The sequence below is a fragment of the Phoca vitulina genome, unplaced genomic scaffold, assembly GCF_004348235.1.
Source record: "Phoca vitulina isolate PV1807 unplaced genomic scaffold, GSC_HSeal_1.0 scaffold18, whole genome shotgun sequence".
NCBI lineage: Eukaryota > Metazoa > Chordata > Mammalia > Carnivora > Phocidae > Phoca > Phoca vitulina.
The window spans coordinates 31,901,856-31,925,103 of record NW_022589721.1 but is presented as its reverse complement, the minus strand read 5'-3'; the positions used below and the strand labels follow the sequence as shown (position 1 = coordinate 31,925,103).

At 44.3% G+C, this 23,248-nt stretch overlaps 1 protein-coding gene and 1 pseudogene across 6 annotated transcripts in view; both read left to right on the top strand.

The window, feature by feature from the left end:
• TRAPPC9 (trafficking protein particle complex 9) overlaps positions 1–23,248 on the top strand; it is a 542,203-nt gene that overhangs the window by 198,795 nt on the left and 320,160 nt on the right. The gene's annotated exons all lie outside the window — the stretch shown is intronic.
• LOC116639571 overlaps positions 17,669–23,248 on the top strand; it is a 15,334-nt pseudogene continuing 9,754 nt past the window's right edge. Inside the window, exon 1 of the transcript XR_004300874.1 lies at positions 17,669–17,731. The product of XR_004300874.1 is annotated as a 60S ribosomal protein L15-like (transcript). The remainder of the gene's footprint in view (positions 17,732–23,248) is intronic.

Genomic DNA, 23,248 nt, shown 5'->3' with positions numbered 1-23,248 from the left:
ATCATAATTCCTGGGTGCAGCTAAGGCATTGCCTTGAGGGAAATTTGTAGCTGAAATTTGTCACTCACATTAGGAAAGGAAAAAAGTTTGATTAATGAAGTATATACTCCACTTTAAGAAACTAAAAAAGAAGAAAAGAATGAGTTAAAGCCAAAGTTACTGGAAAGGAGAAAATAAAGACTAGAAATTGGTGAAATCAAAGACAAACAATAGAGAAAAATCAATGAAACTAAGACCTTGTTCTTTGAAAAAATCAATAAAATGCATAAACCTCTAGCCCAAATTGATCAAGAGAAAAAGACCTAAATTATCAATATCAGAACGAAAATGACACCAATCTTCCCTATAGACATGAAAAGGATAATAAAGGATTTTAATAGATATCTTTAGGTGAGTAAATTTGATAATTTAGATGAAATGGAAACATTTCTGGAAAGAGATTACCAAAATTGATTCAGGATGACATAGAAGGCCTAAATAGTTCTATTTAATAAAGTTAACTCGTTATTTTAAAATATCGCCCTAAAGAACATATTAGCTGAACAGCTTTACTGGTGAATTTTATCACATTGTAATGAAGAAATGCCATTAAAAAAAAATTCTCTCAGAAAATAGAGGAGGGTAAAAATTTCACTTTTTTTTTTTTTTTGAGGACAGCATTATCTTGATAACAAAATCAAAGATGTTACAAGAAAACTAGAGACCAAGACCCTTCATGAACACATATGCAAAACCCTTGAAATATTATCAAATACTCTTGTGATATACTTATTGCTGGATTTTTCTTTTAATACGTAAAATGAGTAATTCATGATCCAGTGGAATTTATTCTAAGAATGCAAGGTTGGTTAACCATTCAAAATTTAATTAGTATAATTTACCGTATTTATAGAATGAAGGAGAATAAAAACCACCATTCTATCAGTTATATATATATATAAAAGCCTTGACAAAACATAGCACACGTTAATGATAGGAAAGTACTCAGTAAATTAGACACAGAAGGAAACTTGCTCAGTTGGCTAATGGGAATCCACAGGAAAGTCTGTAGTTAATGTGGTACTAAGTGGTAGATGCTTTCCTCCTAGGGTTGGTGAGAAACAAGGGTGCTTACTCTTACTACTTGTATTTAACATTGTACCAAGAAGTCTAGCTAGTGCCATCAGGAATGAACAAGAAATAAAAGGCCACAGATTGGAAAGGGAAAGTAAAACTTTATTCACAGAAAACATGATCATGTACATAGGAAATCTTAAGGAATTTACAGTGTACTAAAGTAATGAAGGTAATATAGCAGGGTAACAGGGTACAAGGTCAACATACAAAAATCAATATATATATTTTTTTCTTTGAGAGAGAGAGAGAGAACAAGCGAGGGGAGGGGCGAGAGAGAGAATCCTAAGCAGGCTCAATGCCCAGTACAGAGCCTGATGTGGGGCTCGATCTCACAACCCTGAGATCATGACCTGAGCCAAAATCAAGAGTTAGATGCTCAACCAACTGAGCCACCCAGGTGGCCCCACAAATCGGTATTATTTCTATATACTCTTAATGGACATTTAGAAGATGAAGTTAAAATACCATGCCAGTTAAAAGACATATCCTAGGTATACTAGGAGTGTGTTTAAGAAAAGATGTGTGAGAACTGCAAATCAAAAATTACAAAAGATTTATTTTCCTTGAGAAAATAAAGACCCAAATGAATAGAAGGAGGCCGAAAGATACACATGTTCATGGATTGTAATACCTAATATTAAGATGGCAGTTCTTGCCAGCTTGATTCTTAGATTCAGTGTAGTTCTAATCAAAATTCCAGCAGGCTTATTTTCTAAAGAGATCATTGCTTGGCTCTAAAATTTATATGGAAGTGCACAGGACCTGACCTATCCCAGACAACAAAGCTCTAGTCATCAAGACAGTGTGGTATTGGCATAAGGATAAACACATAGATTACTGGGGACAAAGTAGGGAATCTAGCTATAGACCCATCCATGTGCAATCAGTTGATTTTGGGCAAATGTGCCAAGGTAATTCAAAGGGGGGAAAGGATGAACTTTTGCAATAAACGATCTTGGAACAGTTAATTATCAGTATGTGAAAAATTAACTTCTACCCTTACCTCACACAGAAAAATTAATACAAAATAGATCATAGACCTAAATATAAAGTGGTCAACAAGTGTCTAGAAAAAAACATTTGGTCCTGGGACAGGTGAAGATTTCTTAGGACACAGAAGTCATGAAGCATAAAGGACAAAATAAGAAATTAGACTTGATCAAAATCAAAACCTTCAGCTTGTTGAGATCCACTTTTAAGGAAATGAAACACAAACCTCAACCTTGGAGTCAGTATTTGCAAAACCTATCTGTTAAAGGACTTGTATGTAGAGTATACATGTACAACTCTTACAGTTCGGTAAGATAAAGAACCTGATTTTTTATCAGAGGCAAAGGATTGACCATCTAATTCACCAAGGAAGATAAATTGATGACAAATGAGCCCATGAGAAATTCAGTAGCAGTCGTCAGTAGGGAAATGCAAACTGGGGCCCCAAGGAGATCCCATTATGCACCTGTTAGAATGATGAGAATTTAAAAAGTGATGGTCCTGAGTGTTGGTGAGGATGTTGAGGAGCCAGAATTTCATTGCTGATGAGAATGTAAAGTAGTACAATGATTGGGAGAACTACTTAGCCATTTCTTGCAGAGTTACCCAAGGCCCAGCAGTTCTACTGTGGGTATTTACCCTAGAAAAGGGAAAACCTAGATCCACACGGGGATTCGACTGCATTCATAGTGGCTGTATTCATAGTAGCCCAAACTGGAAAACCACAAGAGTCCACGAACAGGTAAGTGAAGGAACGAAGTGTGATATAGCCATATAATGGGCTTCCACTTGGCAATGAGAAGATAGGAGCCACAATGCCCAACAACACAGATGAATCTCAAAAACACTAGGCTCTGCTGAAGAAGCCAGACCCAAAGAATACACACTGTATGATTCGATTTACAAGGAATTCTGGAATGTATAAAACCAAACTGTAATGACAGGAAGCAGGTCATTGGTTGCTGGGGGCTGTGGGTGGGGCACTCACTAACATTGATGGGGAAGAGGCAAGAAGGAGCTTTTAGGGATCACGGAAATGCACGATCTGTATGTTAATTGTGCTGGTGGTTACAGCAGTAAATCCATTTGTTAAAGGCGGTGGTTCTATACACTTAATATGGTGGCATTTTATTGCATGTTGCTTATTAATAAAATTGATTAAAAGAAACTTCCTGTGTTCAGAGCAGTCTTTGACTGTCTTTCCTCACCATTCAACCCACTGATGTGTTCATTGCACCCTGTGTTTTTCTTTATCATAATACTCATCACACAGTGAGTTGTAATTTCTTTCCTCCTTGCTTCCCCCATCAGACTTTCAGCTTCTTGAGAGCAAGGAATGTCTTTTATGTGTCTATCCCCTGAGCATAGCCCAGCGTTGGCATGGATATTCATTGCTTAATTTAAGTGTGTATTTATTATAATAGTTTCAATTTATTAATTGCCTCCTGTGTGCAATCTTCTGATCTTAGTGGATGTTTGTTGTGCAAATAAAGAATCAGCACTGCATTTCAGAAGCTACGGTAACATGGTTGCACCTATCACAAGGTGTATCTGCAAAAAGGCTGAAGCTTAGATGACATAAGTATTTGCTTTGGATTATTCAGCTGCTTCATGGCAGTGTCAGGATTAAAACCCAGGGAAGTCATTTAGATTCTGTTGTTTCATGTGCAGATCTTCAGCTATTGTCAGTGTGTGTTTAAGACTAGGGTTACTTCTCTGTTTTTTTAGAATTGGTCTTATCAGCAAGTGGAATTTACTTTGGAGATGTGAGCCTTTAATCTCTTTGACATCAATTTTTTCTTTTTTTTTTCCTGTTTGGGTGACCCACCCCACCTCCCAGAGTCTGACTGGGCCTTTAAGTTGAGCAGCACTGCTGCTTGCTTTAGTTGCATGATAAACTAAGGCACGCTACTGCATAAGCCTAAGAAACTCACGTGAGAACTTTGCCAGTTTCTTCTTGTTCCCTTTCTCTCAAAGAAAAAAAAAATCTCATCACTCTCAACATAATAGACACTCATGATTCAAAACCAGCTGTTTTGGAAACAATAGTATGAATTTTTTGGGCATCCTTTTGTTGGCTGATGTCCTGTTAGCTGTGTGTGCTGTTTTTCCATAGAAATGTGGTAAGGGGGTATCAGTTGGAAATCACATGGATTCTGAAGCCAGGCAATACCAAAACCACCACTACCACATTTTTCTCTTCTGTGAAACTGTAAAGAGATTTTTAAATGTCCTTGACTTTAGGTCAAAGTCAAAAATAGTGCCATTGCATTGGAAAACACTTTGGCAGTTCTTAAAAACCCCCACAACTACACTGTCACCTCGTGACCCAGCAGTTCCACCCCAAGGTGTGTACCCCTGAGAGTTGGAAACACGTATGCACACACACACTCGGACAACAGTGTCTATAGCAGCTGTATTCACAAAACCCCCACAGTGGAAACCATCCAGATGCCCATCAGCATGCATGGAGACACAAACTGTTGTGTGTCCATGTGGTGGAACATTGTTCAGCCATAAAAGAAACAAAGTACTGATCCCTGCCACACCATGAAGAATCTTGAAGATATCATGCTCAGTGAAAGAAGCCAGTTTCAGAAGGTCACGTGTTATTTCATTCATAGGAAATGTCCAGAGCGGGCAAATCCATAGAGACAGAAAGCAGATTGGTGGTTGCTAGGGAGTTTGGGGGGAAGGCAAGGGGAGTTCAGAATGACTGCAAATGGGTACAGGATTTCTTTTTGGGATGATGAAAATATTCTGAAATTAGATAGTGGTGATGGTTGCACAATTTTCTGAATATGCTAAAAGCTGCTGAATTGTACACTTTAAAAGAGTGAATTGTGTGGTGTGTGAATTATACCTCCATTTCAAAAAAGAAATCATAAAGCTAAACCTTGTTTCTTCTCCAATTCTCTTCTTGCCCTTTACTCCACCCCACCCCACTCACATCTTCTGGTTAATAATTACAATAATGTGCTGCCATTTACTAGGCTTCTGCCACGTGTCATCTGCTGGGCTGGGCCAGATGCTCACAGTAACTCCATTTTACAGATGCTGCTGTCATCAGAGGCCTGGAAAGTAAGAGAGCTGAGTCCCTGACCACTTTCACATATAGTAAGCTGCAGAGCCAGAATTTGAAGCATATCTGTCTGACTTCTAGAGCACCCCCTTCCATCTCATGCAAATATGTTTCCCTTGTAAATATTCTTAGTGAGTGAATAGCTACGTTCAAGCCCTGATCTATAGACCTATCCTAGACCAGGGCTAGCAAGTGCTTGCAGGAGGCACGCAGGTCACCTGCTGGAGTTGTGTGGTAGGCAAGTCAGTCACTGATTTTGATAAGATGTTGAGAGGGCTGAGCAGAAGATGTCTTTAACCCAAGGACTCTGGTCTGTGATTTCCCTGATGCACCTGTCTCTTCTACTTCCCTCCTTTCTTGAAATTGTAAAGCATTAATTGAAAATCTCATCAGTTAATAGGTTGTGTGTAGGTCAGTATAAACCTACTAAAACTGCAGATTCATAGAATGGTAGCATTGTCTTTGCCTCTTCAGGGTAGGACATGACTTTTCAGTAGGTTTGTCTCCATAGCCACTGTCTCCTGCATGAAGGCTCCATGATTTTTGGCTCCGACCATTGTGAACCTTTTAACTGGTCCCCTGGCTACTGTTTCTTCTCCTCCAGTCCATTCTCTGCTCAACACTGCCAAAATGCAGTGGCTCAGAGGCCGTTTTGGCAGAGTACTTGGTAGTGGTTGACCTTGATCAAATTACTATTAATCTCCCCAAACCTCAGTTTAGCTGTCTGTAAAACTGGGAATGTTAGGACTTTCCTTGTAGGTTTATCAGGGGCATTAGTTTTAGTAATAGCAGTAGCTCCCATTGTGGTGTGCTTGCTGCGTGCGGGAGACTTTTCAGTCCCACAGAAAGCATTTAGCATCGTGCTAAGCGTTTAGCCAAATGCCCAGGAAATGTCAACTGCTGTTGTTATTATCATATCTCTTATAAAAGTCAAATTTAATTAGGATATTCTTTTCTTAAATCCCCTCCCATTGTCTGCCAGAGATGGTTTAAGCTAAAAGAGCATCAAAGCTCTTTTTCAACCTGACACAATTCTGGCTTTTCCCTCTTATCTCCTGTGGCTTTTCCTCTTGTTCAGGGAGCACTCCTTACCAGCTCACAACGCCCGGCCACGTTCTGCTGTGTTTCAGGTGTGCTCCTGCCTTCAGGTCTAGCCAGGGTCACTTCCTCACCTCTTCCTTCCCTTCCTGAACAAGGCAGCCATTGCTCTTTTGTGCTCTGCGCCGCTGTGTGCACTTGGGAGGTCGCGGGTACTGCGCCGAACTCCAGTGATTGCTGACTGATCCTTCAGATGCCACCTCAGCCTTTCTTGCACTCTGGCTGCAAGCAGTTGTCATTCGTGCTGCTCTTCTGTCCTCTCCGCTATCCCAGGCCCTCCTTGAAGGCAGGGACCTTGTATTCTGCATCTTTGTTCCTTAGCACCTTGGATGGGTAATTCCTGCACAGAGTGCCTTGGTATGGTGTGGTCATACCCTACACTGGAATGTGACTTTTAATGCACGAAGAGGTCTAAATATTCCTTCCTTCCTGCACCAGGATTCAGCACAGCGATGTCAGGAGTGGGCACTGGGTCCCCAGCTTGCTCTCCCCACAGCTGCAGTGTCAGGGGTTCGTGTGCGTGGTGTCACCAGGGAGTGGGGGAGCTTCGTGGGGAGGACCTCGCCTCCTCTGTGCTCTGATGCTGGAGGTTACTTTTATACATCGCTATTTATATTTCCTGCTATTAATAACTCTTAAAGATTAAACAGGACACAGCTGTAAGCATAATCACAAAGACCCTCAGTGACTTCTAAGTAAAGTTTTTACTTCTGTTCTTCCAGAGGAATTAATCTTCAGTTGCCGAGTTGACTTTCTATATACGTATAGTAGAAATTCAACCATGCTTGCAATGGGTGAATAAATGAGTAATGTTTGAACATTTACTTAGTAGTTTTTTCTATGTTCTTTTAAAGGATTATTTCCCCTCACTTATATACACTGCCACCTGTCTGTTTCTGTTTTTAGTGATAGTTTTGTCCCTAATATTTATGCATAAGGATGGTAAGATGGAGGAGGACATTTTGATCGTGTAGCCAGAGACCCAGAAATGCCCAAATGGTGACCTGTTAATTGCTTCTCCTTCACTGCTTGAGCTCTTGAAGAAGCTGTGTAAGAACGAAGGTCCAGATGGGACTCGGAGTGTCACCTCCCCAGTGGCTGTGTGAAGTCCCTGCAAGCTACAGGATTGAACTCTGGGAAACCCAGGCTGGGAGCAGAAGGCTGAGTCTGGAGGGCCCGAGTGGGTCCATCTTCCTTCCTGCTGCCCCCTTTCCCAGCTCTTGGTCTTACCTCCCTCTCTCTGGTCACAGTTCTGTAGAAACAAATGGCTAGGTGTGCCGCCACGCCGTCAGTCCTCTTCCCTACCGCCGTGCACTCGTCGCGAGTCTGGATTCCTCTAGCAGGACTCTTGATGCTGCTCGTGCAGGAACCCCAGCCGTGAGTGGTTCACTCAAAAGAGGTCATTGACTGGCTCATTTGATGGGAAAGTATAGGTGTAGATTTATTTTCGGATTCAGGCTTCCTCTCTTAACTCTCTTCTCTGTTTACTGCAGATTGATAGCATATTGATATCTCAGCATCCCTGTGGTGGAAATGTGGCCAGCCAGAATTGGCAGGCCTGTGTTCCCCTAGGTTTAAGATGATGGAAAAGGGCATGCACTTCCCTTCTTAACTAAAAATCTTGGTCCTGCCTCCCCATCCCCAGCCACCTGCCCAAGATTGATGGAGGCTGGCATTGGCTAGTCCTGAGCCTCAGGCCCACCTTGAGTCTGGGTCATTCCCACCCCGAGCACGTGCACTAGGTGCTGGGTGGGGTGTCCTGGCGAGGATAGTGGGGACGTGGTTATCAGAAGCAGCATGAACGGATGTTGGACTGTGAGTGACCCACGTCCTCCGTGCTCTCCTTCAGAGATGCCTTCACAGTCTCCTTGTGAGGACTCCTTCTGACTCTTGTCAGCTTCTCCCTGGGCTCCTTCCTCATGCCCTACTGCGTGTTCCTGGAGCCTCCTGTGACTCGTTCCATATACCTCATAGTTTGATATCTGTCTCCCTAATTGGGTTTTTAATGTACTGTTGGATTCAATTAGCTAGTATCTTGGTGAGAATTTTTGCATCCATGTTCATTAGGGATATTGGTCTGTAATTTTCCTTTTTAGTGGGGTCTCTGGTTTTGGGATCAAGGAAATGCTGACCTTATGGAATGAGTTTGGAAGTTTTCCTTCCATTTCTGTTTTTTTGGGAACAGTTTCAGAAGAATAGGTATTCACTCTTCTTCAAATGTTTGGTAGAATTCTCCTGGGAAGCCATCCAGCCCTGGACTCTTGTTTGTTGGGAGATTTTTGATTACTGATTCAATTTCTTTAGTGGTTATGAGTCTGTTCACATTTTCTATTCCTGTTTCAGTTTTGGTAGTTTATATGTTTCTAGGAGTTTATCCATTTCTTCCAGATTGCCCAATTTGTTGGCAGATAATTGCTTATAATATTCTCCTATAATTGTTTGTATTTCTTTGGTGTTGGTTGTGATCTGTCCTCTCTCATTCGTGATTTTATTTATTTGAGTCCTTTCTCTTTTCTTTTTGATTTAAATCTGGCTGGGGGTTTATCAATTTTATTAATTCTTTCAAAGAACCAGCTCCTAGTTTCATTGATCGGTTTTTTTTTTTTTTAATTTCTGCATCATTTATTTCTGCTCTAATCTTTATTTCTCTTCTGCTGGTTTTAGGCTTTATTTGCTGTTCTTTTTCCACTTCCTTTAGGTGTAAGGTTAGGTTGTGTATTTGAGACTTTTCTTGCTTCTTGAGGAAGTCCTGTATTGCTATATACTTCCCTCTTAGGACCACCTTTGCTGCACCCCAAAGGTTTTAGACTGTCATGTTTTCATTTTTACTTGCTTCCATGTATTTTTTACGTTTCTTCTTTAATTTCCTGGTTAACCTGTTTATTCTTTAGTAGGATGTTCTTTAACCTCCATGTATTTGTGGTCTTTCCAGATTTTTTCTTGTGGTTGACTTCACATTTCATAGTGTGGTCTGAAAATATGCGTGGTATGATCTCAGTCTTTTGTACTGGTTGAGGCCTGATTTGTGACCCAGTATATGATCTCTTCTGGAGAACATCCCATGTTCACTTGAGAAGAATATGTATTCTGCTTTAGGATGAAATGCTCTGAATATATCTGTTAATTCTACCTGGCCCAGTTTGTCATTCAAAAAGCTTGTTACCTTGTTGGTCTTTTGCTTAGATGATCTGTCCATTGCTGTGAGTGGGGTGTGAAAGTCCCCTACTACTATTGTATTGTTATCAATGAGTTTAAGTTTATTATTAATTGATTTATATATTTGGGTGCTCCCAAGTTGGGGGTATAAATATTTACAATTGTTAGATCTTCTTGTTGGATAGACCCCTTAATTATGATATTGTGTCCTTCTTCATCTCTTATTACAGTCTTTGGTTTAAAATCTAGTTTGTCTGATATAAGGATGGCTACTCCAGCTTTCTTTTGGTGTCCATTAGCATGGTAAATGGTTTTCCATCCCCTCACTTTCAATCTGGAGGTGTCTTTGGGTCTAAAATGAGTCTCTTATAAGCAGCGTATCAATGGGTGTTTTTTTTTTTTTTAATCCATTCTGATACCCTATGTCTTTCGATTGGAGCATTTAGTTCATTTACATTCAGAGTAATTATTGGGAGGTATGAATTAGTGCCATTGTGTTGCCTGTAAAGTCACTGTTCCTGTAGATTGTCTCTGTTTCTTTCTGGTCTTTGTTACTTTTGGGCTCTTTCCCACTCAAAGGGTCCCCTTTAATATTTCTTACAGGGCTGATTTAGTGTTCATGAACTCCATTAGTTTTGCTTGTCTTGGAAACTCTTTATCTTTCCTTCTATTCTGAATGACAGCCTTGCTCAATAAGGTATTCTTGGCTGCATATTTTTCCCATTTAGCACGTTGAATATATTGTGCCAGGCCTGCCAGGTCTCTATGGACAGGTCTTCTGCCAGCCTCATGTGCCTACCCTTTTAGGTTAAGGACCTTTGTCTTGAGCTGCTTTCAGAATTCTCTCTTTATCTTTGTATTTACAAGTTTCATGATGATGTGTTGTGGTGTTGTCCTGTTTTTGTTGATTTTGAGGGGGGTTCTCTGTGCCTCTTGGACTTGAATGCCTGTTTCCTTCTCCAGATTAGGGAAGTTCTCAGCTATAATTTGTTCAAATAAGCCTTCTGCCCCCTATTCCCGCTCTTCTTCTTCTGGGACTTATTTGATACGGATATTATTGTGCTTTGTAGAATCACTGAGTTCCCTAAGACTACTTTCCTGATCTAATAGTTTCCTTTTCCTCTTCAGCGTCATTATTTTCCATAATTTTATCTTCTGTATCACTTATATGTTCCTCTGATTCTTCCATCCTCATTGTGATTACATCCACTTAGTTTTGCCTCTCACGTAGGGTGTTTTATTTTGGCCTCACTAGTCTTTAGATCTTTTATCTCTGCAGCCAGGGTTTCTCCAGTGTCTTCTATGCTTTTTTCAAGCCCAGCTAGTATTCTTATGACGGTTGTTCTAAATTCTAGTTTAAATATATTGCTTGTATCTGTTTTGAGCAAATCCCTGACTGTGATTTCTTCTTGATCTTTCTTTTGGGGTGAATTCCTCCATCTTATCATTATGTCTAGGTTTCTGTCTTTTGCATATTATGAAAGCTTGCTATGTTTCCTGCTCCTGAGAGTAATGCTATATTAAGAAGAGGTGCTACACTGTCCAGGGCCTGGCACTTCAGGAGCTATTTCTCCTGTTTGCTGTGTGCACTCTGCTGTTGTGTTTGGTTGCTCTTTCCCATAGGTTGGTCCTCTACAGAATTCCTCCTTGCTTGCTGTGGGGAGTGTTTGGACCTTTAAGTAGGTGTGCTTTGATTTGTTTGTTAAAATAAGCCTGGTTAAAAACAAAAACAAAACCTGATCCAAAAAAGAGAAAAGGAAAAGGAACAAAAAACCCCAAACTGAAAAACAAAAAAACTATAAGCCTAATTCCAAAGAAAAAAAAAAAGGAAAAAAAAAGTGCCTGATCCAAAAAAAGAGAAAAGGAAATGAAAAAATAAATAAGCAAAAAACTATAAGCCTGATTCCCAAAGGGGAGGGGAGAAGACTGGAACTGAAGCTGATGCTTTGGAGCACTCTGTGATCAGTAGACTTGGTGCATGTGGGGGACCTGTGCTGGTCCTCTGGGGGAGAGGCCCACTGTGCCGGCTCACAGTCACACCTACCCTAGTAAAGATGCTCCTGCTGGGCGCAGGGGGCGGGGTTTGGGGTAAGCGGCTCCAGCCTCTGCTGGAGATGCTGTGTTTCTCTCTGAAGTCCCATCATACTGGTGGCAGGCAGGGGTGGAAGATGGCATCACTCTGCCCTCTGTTCCCCCAGGAGGGGAGCTTGCACCTGCCACTGTTCAGGAGGCCCTGACAGAAAAGTGAACAATCTCCTCTCCTGTGTTTCGGGCTTTCATGAGATCCCTGCCCTTAACCTATCTGTTCCTGGCCGTCGGCTCCCTGGTGCCACAGTTCTGTGTTTCATCTCTGGCCCATGGCTGGTTCAAAACTCCAACTCTTAAAGGACCTGGCAGGGCATGGACCCACTCCCCTGCTCCCTACTCTGGAGGAGAGCCTCGCAGCGATGTGTCTGGTGCCATTTTGTTCCAGAAAAGCAGTCGCCGGGCCGCACAGGTGCTTGGAGTCTATGAAGCACAGTGGGAAGCTGCGACCAGGTTACCTGCCTTTTGTGTGGCTTTTGTCCCTTGCTCCTGCTGCCTGGTGGGCCTTTTGTCCCTGGAGAGGCACTAGACCCTCTTCCAAATGTACTCCAGGAGGTGGAGCGTTCTCTCCCTATACCACGCTGCCTGTTCCCGGGCCTCCACCCTCCCTATCCCCGGGAGCACCACTGCCTGCCTGGCTTGACTCCGACGAATGGCGTGGACTTCTAAAACCTTAGAATGGGGCGCCTGGGTGGCTCAGTTGGTTAAGCGACTGCCTTCGGCTCAGGTCATGATCCTGGAGTCCCTGGATCGAGTCCCGCATCAGGCTCCCTGCTCGGCAGAGAGTCTGCTTCTCCCTCTGACCCTCCCCCCTCTCATGTGCTCTCTCTCATTCTCTCTCTCTCAAATAAATAAATAAAATCTTTAAAAAAATAAAAATAAAAAAAAAATAAAACCTTAGAATGTGAGCTCCACTGTTTGTAAAAACTTGCAATACTTCCTCGCGATTCCCCAATCAGTGGTTTTGGGGGAGTGTTTTTTTTGCTTAAACCTGATGCGCTGCTGTCTCTCCCACTCTCTCTTTCTCTCTCCACGAAAAGGGGTCCCTCCCCTCTGCAGCACCTCTCCTTTTCTCTCCCCCAGTTCATGTCTCTGCACCTCGTACCTGCCATGTTCTCTCCCTCTAATTGTGCAGATTGTTCTCTTAATCCTCAGATCGATTTCCTATGTGTTCAAAATGATTTGATGGTGATGTAGCTGTGTTCGGGGGATGAGGCAAGCCCAGGGACCCCCTACTACTCGGACATCTTTACTCCCTCCTCCCCAATTAGATTTTTAAATTGAAGTATAATTGACACAATGACCTATTAGTTTCAGGTGTACATCAGAGAGTTGTTTTTTTTATATACATTAGCAGGTGATCGCCACGATGGGTCTAGTTACCATCTGTCATCACAGTTAGGGCAATATTACCGCGTTCCCTCTACGTACATTACGTCCCTGTGACTTACTCATTTCACAATTGGAAGTTGAATTCCTGAAGGGTAAGGACTGTCTCCCTTCCTCCCACAATTCTGGCATGTGACAGATGCTCAGCAAATGCTTCGGAGGGCAGCAAGCAGGGAGCGTGGACTCGGCGTCTAGCTGTGGGGCTGTTGTGCTGATTCACCGAGTGGCGAGTGGCCGTAGCTGGATTTTGGTTCTGTGAACTATGTTTCCTTACCCAGAGAACAGGTATAACTATGTGTCCTTTTGTAGGGTGATGTGAGGATTCTGTACGGTGCCTAGCATGGCATCTGAGAAAAATCAAAGCTGATGGCTCTGACATGCGTGAAGTAGGGGACAGTCCCACTGTAGCTTCTGCTGTTCCTCACCGCCCCCTCCACGCCCCATCGCCGTTTCCAGGCCTCGAAAACGGAGTATCCTGATGGGGCTTCCACTCATTAAAACAGCAACCAAGGAGAATTCACACAGTAATTTGTTTCCAATAAACTGCTTAAAAAAGTGATGTAAAATTCACATTTGGGCCATTTTTGTTTTCGAATCTGTTTGGTTCCACTGTTGCTTGGTTCTTGCCTATTTGCAGAATCTTGCTCTTTGCTGCTGCTTCTGTTCCTCCACTGAAGGGATTTGCCAAGTGCTGATCTTAGTGACTCCTTCTGCTAACACGGACGTGCATGTGCACAGGTCGGGCGGGGGATGGTGCCTTCAGCCTCGGACCTGGACCATTGGGAATCCTGCAGTAAGAGCTGCTGATGAGAGTTAGGAGGCTCTTGGCTGATTCTGCACTGTCTTTCAAGTTGAGTGTGTATTCCTTTCTGGGGCATTTCTTGCCCCCCTGTCTGGTCCTCCCTATAAAACTGGGACAGGTGGACTGAGAGGCCAGGCCATGTAGCTCCAGGTGCATTCACTCTCCTGCCCTGCCGTTTCTTTGTAGCCCTGACCACCTGCTATGCATTGCCTAGTTCATTGTGTGTCTCCTTCACTAGAAGTGATGTGTACCTTCTGTCAGGATAAGGATGAGGTTTTGTTCACTGCTGAGCCCTGAGTGTCTTTTTATTCAGATGTAATTAACATAAGTGTTATGTTAGTTTCAGGTGTAGTACAGTGATTTAATAATTCTGTATGTTTCTTAGTGCTCATCAAGATAGGTATACTCTTAATCCCCATCATCTGTTTCCCCCATCCCTCCACCCACCTACCCTCTGGCAACCACCAGTATGTTCTTTGAATTTAAGAGTCTGGTTTTTCTCTCATTTCTTAAATTCCCCATATGAGTGAAATCATACGGTATTTCTCTTATTTCACTTAGCATAATACCCTCTAGTTCCATCCATGTTGTTGCAAATGGTAAGATTTTATTCTTTTTATGGCTGAGTAATATTCCATTATACATATACTACATCTTGTTTATCCATTCGTCTGTTGATGGACACTTGGGGTGCTTCCATATCTTGGCTCTTGCGAATAATGCTGCAATAAGCATAGGTGTTTTCAAATTAGTGTTTTTGTTTTCTTTGGATAAATGTCCAGTAATAGAATTATTGGATCATATGGTATTTCTGTGTTTAATTTTTTGAGGAACCTCAGTACTCCATACTGTTTTCCACAGTGGCTGCACCAGTTTGCATTCCCACCAACAGTGCATGAGGGTTTCTTTTTCTCCACATCCTCACCAACACTTGTTTCTTGTGTGTCTGATTTTAGCCGTTCTGACAGGTGTGAGGTGGTATCTCATTGTGGTTTTGAGTTGTATTTCTCTGGTGATTAGAGATGTTGAGTCTCTTTTCATATGTCTGTTGGCCATCTGGATGTCTTTTTTTGAAAAATGTCTATTCATGTCTTTTGCCCATTTTAATTGGATTGTTTGGTTTTTTGGTGTTAAATTATATAAGTTCTTTGTGTATTTTGGATATCAACCCCTTTCTAGATATATAATTTGCGAATATCTTCTCCCATTCAGTAGGTTACCCTTTTGTCATGGTTTCCTTTACTGTGTGAAACCTTTTTATTTTGATGTAGGCCCAGTAAGTTTAATTTTGCTTTTGTTTCCCTTACCTCAGGAGACACATCTGGAAAAATGTTCCTATGGCCAATGTCAAAAAAATTACTGCCTATGTTTTCTTCTAGATGTTTTTTGCCTATGTTTTATGGTTTCAGGTCTCACATTTAGGTCTTTGACCCATTTTAAATTTATTTTTGTGTGTGGTGTGAGAAAGTGGTCCACTTTCATTCTTTCACATGTAGCTGTCCAGTTTTCCCAGCATACTTGTTGAAGAGACTGTCTTTTCCCTATTGGATATTCTTTCCTGCTTTGTTGAGGATTATTGGACTGTATAGTTGTGGGTTTATTTCTGGGCTGTCTATTCTGTTTCATTGATTTATGTGTTTTTGTGGCAGTACCATAATGTTTTGATTACTACAGCTTTGCAGTGTATCTTGAAATCTGAGATTGTGGCATCTCTAGCAAGTTTCTTTTTCAAGATTGCTTTGGCTATTCAGGGTCTTTTGTGGTTCCATACAAATTTTAGGATTATTTGTTCTAGTTCTGTGAACTATGTTGTTGGTGTTTTAATAAAGATTGCATTAAATCTGTAGTTTGCTCTGGGTGGTATAGGCATTTTAACAATATGGTTCTTCTAATTCATGAGCATGGAATATCTTTCCATTTGTTTGCCATGTTCAATTTCTTCAATGTTTTATAGTTTTTGGAGTAGGACTTTCACCTCCTTGGTTACGTTTATTTCTAGGTATTTTATTTTTGGTGCAGTTGTAAGTGGGATTGTTTTCTTAATTTCTCTTTCTGCTACTTCATGATAAGTATAGAAATGCAACAGATTTCTGTATATTAATTTTGTATCCTACAGCCTTACTGAATTCTAGTTTTTTTTGGTGGAGTCCTTAGGGTTTTGTATACATAGTATCATGTCATCTGCAAGTAGTAAAAGTTTTACTTCTTTCTTACCACTTTGGGTGCCTGTGGTTTTTTGTTTTGTTTTTTTTTTTCCTTGTCTGATTGCTGTGGCTGGGACTTCCAGTACTATGTTGAAAAGAAGTGGTGAGAGTGGACATCTTTGCCTTGTTCTGATCTTAGGGGAAAAACTGTTTTTCAACACTGAGTGCGACATTTGTTGTGGGTTTTTCATGTATAGCCTTTATTATGTTGAGGTATGTTCTCTCTAAACCTACTTTGTTGAGAATTTTTATCATGATTGGATGTTGTATTTTGTCAAATGCTTTTTCTGCATCAATTGAGATGATCATATGGTTTTTATCCTTTCTCTTGTTGATGTGATGTATCACGTTGATTGATTTGGGAATATTGAACCACGCTTGTATCCTGGGAATAAATCCGACTTGATCATGGTGAATGATTTTTTTTTAAAATGTATTGTTGGATTCAGTTTGCTAATATTTTGTTGAGGATTTTTGCATCTATGTTCATCAGAGATACTGGTCTGTAGTAGTATTTTTTTGTAGTGTCTTTATCTGGTTTTGGTATCAGGATAATGCTGGCCTCATAGAGCGAATTTAGAAGCTTTCCTTCCTCTTCTGTTGTTTGGAATAATTTGAGAAGAGAGGTATTCACTCTTCTTTAAATGTTTGATGGAATTCACCTGTGAAGCTGTCTGGTCCTGGACTTTGTTTATTGGGAGTTTTTTGATTAGTGACTCAATTTTGTTGTTAGTAATCCATCTGTTCAAATTTTCTTGCTTTCTCTTTTTTTTAAGGTTTAATTTATTTGAGAGAGAAAGAGAGCACACAAGCAGGGGGAGTGGCAGAGGGAGAGGGAGAAGCAGGCTCCCTGCTCAGCAGGGAGACCAATGTGGGTCTTGATCCCGGGGCCCTGGGATCATAACGTGAGCCGAAGGCAGATGCTTAACTGACTGAGCCACCCAGGCACCCCCATCTGTTCAAATTTTCTATTTCTTTCTGATTTAGTTTTAAAAGCTTATGTTTCTAGGAATTTATCCATTTCTTCCAGGTTGTCCAGTCTGTTGGTGTATAATTTTTCATAATAGTCTCTTATAATCCTTTGTATTTCTGTGGTGTTGGTTGTCATTTCTCCATTTCTGATTTTATTTGAATCCCCTCTTTTTCTTGATGAGTTTGGCTAGAGGTTTATCAATTTTCTTTGACTTTCCAAAGAACCAGTTCCTAGTTTCATCATTTCTATATTTTAGTCTTTTATTATTTTATTTATTATGTTTGAATCTTTATTATGTCCTTCTACTGGCTTTGGGCTTTGTTCTTTTTCTCGCTGCTTTAGGTGTAAGGTTTGGTTATTTGAGATTGTTCTCGCTTCTTGAGGTCAGCCTTTATTGCCATAATCTTCCCTCTTAGAACAGTTCTTGTGGTGTCCCAAAGATTTTGGATTGTTGTGTTTTCATTTTCATTTGTCTCCATGCATTTTTTGATTTCCTCTTTGTACCCTGAATGTCTTGACTGGTGCCTGGGATGGAGGAGGCTTTTAATAACTGCTTGTTGAATGAATAAGTAGACACTGGAGATACTGCTCTGAACTGTCTCAAGGGGTCAGAGTCCCCTAGCGAGACAGGCAGGTGGACCAACAATGCATGAGGTCAGTACAGGGTGAAACACGAGCCCAGAAGGAGTCTGGGAAAATTCATTTGTTTTTAACAGTGGACACTGATTATACTTGTAATCAAAAGTAATTTTTGAACGTACATCAAAACCACAATGAAGTACCGCCTCACACCCACTAGGACGGCTATTATCAGCAAAATGGAGAACAAGTGTTGGGTGAGGATGTGGAGATGTTGGGACCTACTTGCGGCTTGTGGGGCTGTCAGTGGTGCGGCTGCTGTAGACAAGAGTCCAACAGTTCCTCATAAAGTTAGTTACTGTGTAACCCAGCGATTCCACTCCTGGGTTTATACCTGAGAATCGATAAGGGGTATTCAAACAGATACCTGGACACTGGTGTTCACAGCAGCCAAAAGGTGGAAACCCCTACCAGTGGGTGAATGGATAAAAATGGAAAGTGGACTGTTCTTCAGCCCTAAAAAGGAATAAAATACTGACACGTGCTACAACACAGATGACCCTTGAAAACACGCTGCGTGAAAGGATAGGATTGCATTTACATGAAATCTACAGAACAGGTAAATCCATGAAGACAGACTACAGATGGGTAGTTTATGAGGGGCGGGGCTGCTGGTGTGAGGAGCAGCTGCTTAATGGGTGTGAGGTTTCCTTTTGGGGTGATGAAAATGTTCTGCAGTTGGATGGAGTGCTGGTTGGACAATATATTGTGAATACATTAACTGCCACTGAATTACTCATTTTAAAACGGTTCATTTTGTGTCAAGTCAAATTGACTTCCATAAAAAAGTTACTGAAAACTTTAAGTCACCACGATCACTTGGACGGGCTACTATGAATGCTAAAGACGCCACGTCCATGAGCGAGCGGGATGCCTCCTTCCCCGTGCGGCTGCTGCCTTTGTCTGTTAGGCTGGTGACTGACCTGCTAGCGGGAGCCGAGAAGCACCCGTTGAGGAGTGGGAGTGAGGCCCGTGCTCTTCTCAGCCTCCTTCTGGCCACCTTGCGGCTGGCAGCCTCCTCTCCTGGGCCTGCCGCGTGGGTTTCTGCAAACCTGCACCCTGTCCGGCTGCTGCAGCCCCGCGCAGAGCAGAGCACTCTTGGGAAAGGGAACCGGCCTCTCGGTGAATGACGGGGGAAGGGAGACGTCCCTGTGCGTTCCGGCTTCCTTACAGAAGTGCTGGGTCGGCCTGTGTGCGGCCTTCTCCTTCGGAAAGTGAAAGAACTACGCATTCATGGCTTACGGAATATTGACTTAAAGCTCCTCTGCGGCTGTACTTTCTTGCCTGGTTTTATTCCTGAATTTCTAGTTTTCTTTGAGGTAGTCCCATTCCGGTGCCTTCATGGTTCTGTAAACTCAGCAAGCCTCAAACTGAAGCTGCCTTGGGACTAGGCAGGCTTAGGTTGGAGGCCCGTGTGAGGGTCCGTGACACGGACCACGGCTCAGCACCGTGGCTCCCAGCTGTACAGAGCGGCCTCCACGAAGCCTGTCCCGGGGCGACCCCGGGGGTTAGGGAGGTGGTGCGGGCACAGTGCACGCTGTGTTTTGGCGCGGGGCATAGGTGCAAGGTAGTCCTGTTTCTCCGCCCATCCCACTTTCTAAACCACCTCACCATGGTTTGTGAAATCTTTAAAAAAGCCTTTTCTACACCCATGTATCCTTCACCTAATTATGAGTGTCACTGTTAGGTCCCCAGAGACTTAGCTGCTTGCTTTCTACTTGCACCAGTTTGACATTGCTGTTCACATTGGCTCGGCCATGCTCCCCCCTGAACCTGACTGTAAGTTCTAAGTCCCGGACGTGTCCCTCAGACGGTGGCCTCGGGTGACCTGGTATCATTGTGAAAGTAAAGGAAGCTGGGAGCAAACACTTGGATTTGATCCAGTCCCCTGCCTGTATTCTTGTCCTCAGTGGTGTGACAGAGACACGGTGGCCTGGGGTCCAGATGAGCCAAATAGCAGTTATCCTCGCTGGGAGACTGGGGACAAGTCGTTGGGTGGGTGGAGTGGGTGGGTGGAGGTGATCCCCGCTCCTGGCTGAGTTGGGAGGGGTTTTGGGTGGCCCGTCCAGCTCAGGGCTGGTCCTGAGCTCGAAAGCCACTGCCTTTCCCTGGGCAGCAGGCAGTAGACAGACGTGGGGGAAGGCAGGCCGGTGGGCGAAGCCCTCGGTGCAGGCATGTGGAGCCGGCCCTGCTGCCCCGCTGAGCCAGCCTGCCTCTCTCCTTGCTGCACATGGCCTTTGGGGCCTCAGCCTGACGTCTCTCATTGGAGTGGCTTGTCACCCATGTCACCAGGTGGCAGGGTACTGCCCTGGGGACTGTAGCCGTCCCGCTCTGGTCTCGTCCGTGCCACGGCTACATGCGTTCGTGGCCTTGCCACGTTTCCGTTTGTCCGCAGTCCTCCCCTCTCCTGGGTGAACTCTGGGCCCGGAAGGCAAGGACCTCGTGCCTCTTCAGATGTCACCATGTGCACGTTCTGTTCCAGACTCTGCACGGCCCCTGGGAGCGCAGGCTGCGAGTAGCTCACGGGCTCACAGGGAGACAGAGAAGGGAAGACTTTGCACCGAGCATCGAAACTGTGTGCTCCCAGGCTTGGGCGAGAGGGGCAGCAAACTGTAACAGGAAGTTTTATTCCTCTAAGCTCCCGTCTGGAAAGCGGCGTGATGGCATCGCTGTGGACGCCCAGCCAAGCCCCACCTGGACAGAGTGCTGCGTAACTGGGAGCACACAGGCGTCAGAGTTCTGTTCTGGCCACCTCCTGCCTCGCTGCTGGAGCAGGATGATTCGGGTCACCCTCTGATGGTGGCAGTGTGTGTGGGGGGGCAGTAAGGGCTCCATGTTCTAAGGGATGAGTTGGGTTCCTGGGGGCATCGGGGAGCAGGGTGAGCAAGGAAGTGAACGGGAGCAGGAAGGCAGTGGGTCTCTGGAGTGCGTGTCTTGAGGGGGTGAGCGGTGAAAGGTGATGTTCGAAGCAGGCAGAGGTGAGAGTGGCTGATGGGGAGGGCCCAGGGCCGATGGCCGTGGTTCAGTTGGGCTCTGCTGCCCTCTGGATGTGACCTCAGGTCGGTCACTTGAGCTTCGTGGGTTCAGTTTCCTTGTCTGTGCAGCAGGGAGAACAGCAGGACCCGAGCCACACAGCGGATGTCGGGACTGAGTCTGTCCATCCTGGCACAGCGTCTGCTGCTCAGTAAGCACCTGCTGATGCCGTACGAAGGTGCAGCCTCGCTCCCAGCTCACCTGGGACTTGACCTTACGGCCAGGTGTGCGGTGTGGGCTCGCTGTTCTGGGAGCTCCAGGAGACTAGGGAGAGGAGCTGGGGCTGCCAGAGGTTGGGCAGGGAGATGGTGCAGTCTTGAACCAGGTGTCAGGGAGGGATGGGAAAAGATGCATTACAGGGGCATTTGAAAGAGAAAATTGGCCCGCCTTGGGACCTGCAGGGTGTGGTGGGGGTGGAGAGGGACGTGGCAGGTCCGTCCTGAGTTTCCCTGGACACCGAGTCATGTCCCTGTGCCTTGAGGGCAGTAGCTGGTTATCAGACAGTCCAGGGCTTGGGACAAGTCTGAGCCAGAGCAGGGACCTGGCGGTGAGCGGCAGGCAGGGGAAGCGCCCGGTCCTCGGGGAGCCGTCCTGCCGGAGGGGATGGCCGGGGCCCTGCACCAGCAGTGTCTGCAGGGTGGGGAAGTGGAGAGCAGCGCAGAAAGGGACTGACGAGGCAGGGTGGGGTATGGAAACCATGGGTCATCGGAACAGATAAAACTGTTAATGGCAGGGAGTTCTGGGAGGAAAACTGGAAAGTATCCCCTGAAGTTGTTGGCAACCTCGTGAAGTCTGTTAAGAGAGGTTTCCACAGCGGGTACGCTGGTAGGCAGAAGCCAGGTTGTGGGGTGCTTCGGAGCCACTGGGGTCAGTAAGCAGCAAGTGGACACTGCTGCTGTGTTGTGAGGTCTGCCGATACAGAGTAGGAGAGATGAGTCGGAACTGGGAAGTGGGTCTCGCGCATTCTCGTGTCCCCTCAGCCCAGAGCCAGCCCGGCTGCGGGAGGTGCGTGGCACTTGTCTGTCCCACGCTCCGCGAGGAGACACAGCGATTTCCCGCTTTCTCACTCACTCCTGCACTGGAGATTTAAGGTAGCAGCTCTTTATTTGAGATAATTTCATCAGGTGAGGTAGTTTTAGTTTCTCAAAAAATTTCTCTCTTTGTTAATTAAACCTAAATTTTCTTTCTAATAGGATTTCTAAGTCCATTCTCGTTGTACAGCCCTTTTCTTGGGCCTGGAGCTAATGGGCTTTTGCATTGACCTTATTCCTTGAGATCGGAACTGGCAATTATATTCTGATCTCCCCCCACCCTTGATTTTCCTTTTAAGATGCAATTTATTGAAACAAAGAATATGATAATTTAATGGAAATTTTGGTGTGTTTCTAAGTATAGTCAGATTGATTTGATTTTAGGACTCAGATGGTCCCTAAAATGTCGGCTTCTGTTTAAGAAACACAGCATGGTTTTGTGAACCCGCTGGTCCTGCTGCCTGCCACTTTGACATTTATTACTGCAGTCACTCATTCGGTGTTTCATTCATTCATGTATTGGTTCACTCGGCCCTGAGACTGCGTCAGACTTGATTTGAGTCTCCCTATCAGTCAGTGGCAAGAACAACCTCTAGAAAACCTGACGCTCAATCTCTGCACAATGACTGGCAGCTACTGTCCACCTAATCTGAGTGTGCACTGGGCTCAGGACTCTGGGCTGGGCTCTCAGCGTTGGAAGAGGTCAGTCTCTCTCTAAGGGGCTTACACCCTTAAGTTAGAACCTGGACAGGTCGACTCTGGGAGTCACTGTGAAGTAGATCAGCGTGGGGTTCGGTTGGGGCATTGTTATCTGTTGAGGGTCTTAGATGGGGCGAGGCTGCACCCCTGCCTTTCATTAGTGCACCTTCCTTGTCTACATAGTTCCACCCCCATTACAACAAATTACTTAGTTTGAAAATTATGGTAAAAAATACATAACCTAAAATTCACCATTTTAATCAGTTTTCAGTGTACAATTCAGTGGCATTGCGTACATTCACATTGTTGAGCAACCACTTCCACTGTCCATCCCCAGACCTTCATGCTTTTGATTCTACCCTCCTCCCACAATTGAGTAATTTGGCAGTGGTGGCCAGGCTACATAGAGTTTATGGATTACTCTTATTCATTACATATTATGGGACACCTGTGCATTACGCACTGGACTCCTGGGAATACAGATCAGAAAAGACAGGTCCAATCTCTATGGAACTCAGACTAATAAGGAGCACCAGGCCTGGACAAGGTGACAGTGTATGGAGGAGCCTCCTACACAGAGGAAGCAGCGTGGTAGCTGGGGCAAGATGAGGAGCTGAGTGCAGCAGGAGCCCGGAACAGGAGAGGTAGGAGGTGTGGTTGGAAAGCAGGTGGCAGGGGCAGCTATCCCTATAGCCTTTTTTTGGGTTTTCCTCCAGTAGGAAACTGAGCATTTCAGTCCTTCCTGATTGTATGTGGGGTCTACAGGTGCAGTGCAGTATTTGGGGTCTACAGGTGCAGTGGGGTCTGCAGGTGCAGTGGGGTCCGCAGGTGCAGTGGGGTCTGCAGGTGCAGTGGGGTCTGCAGTGCAGTGCAGTACTTGGGTTCTGCAGGTGGAGTGGGGTCCGCAGGTGCAGTGGGGTCTGCAGGTGCAGTGCAGTACTTGGGTTCTGC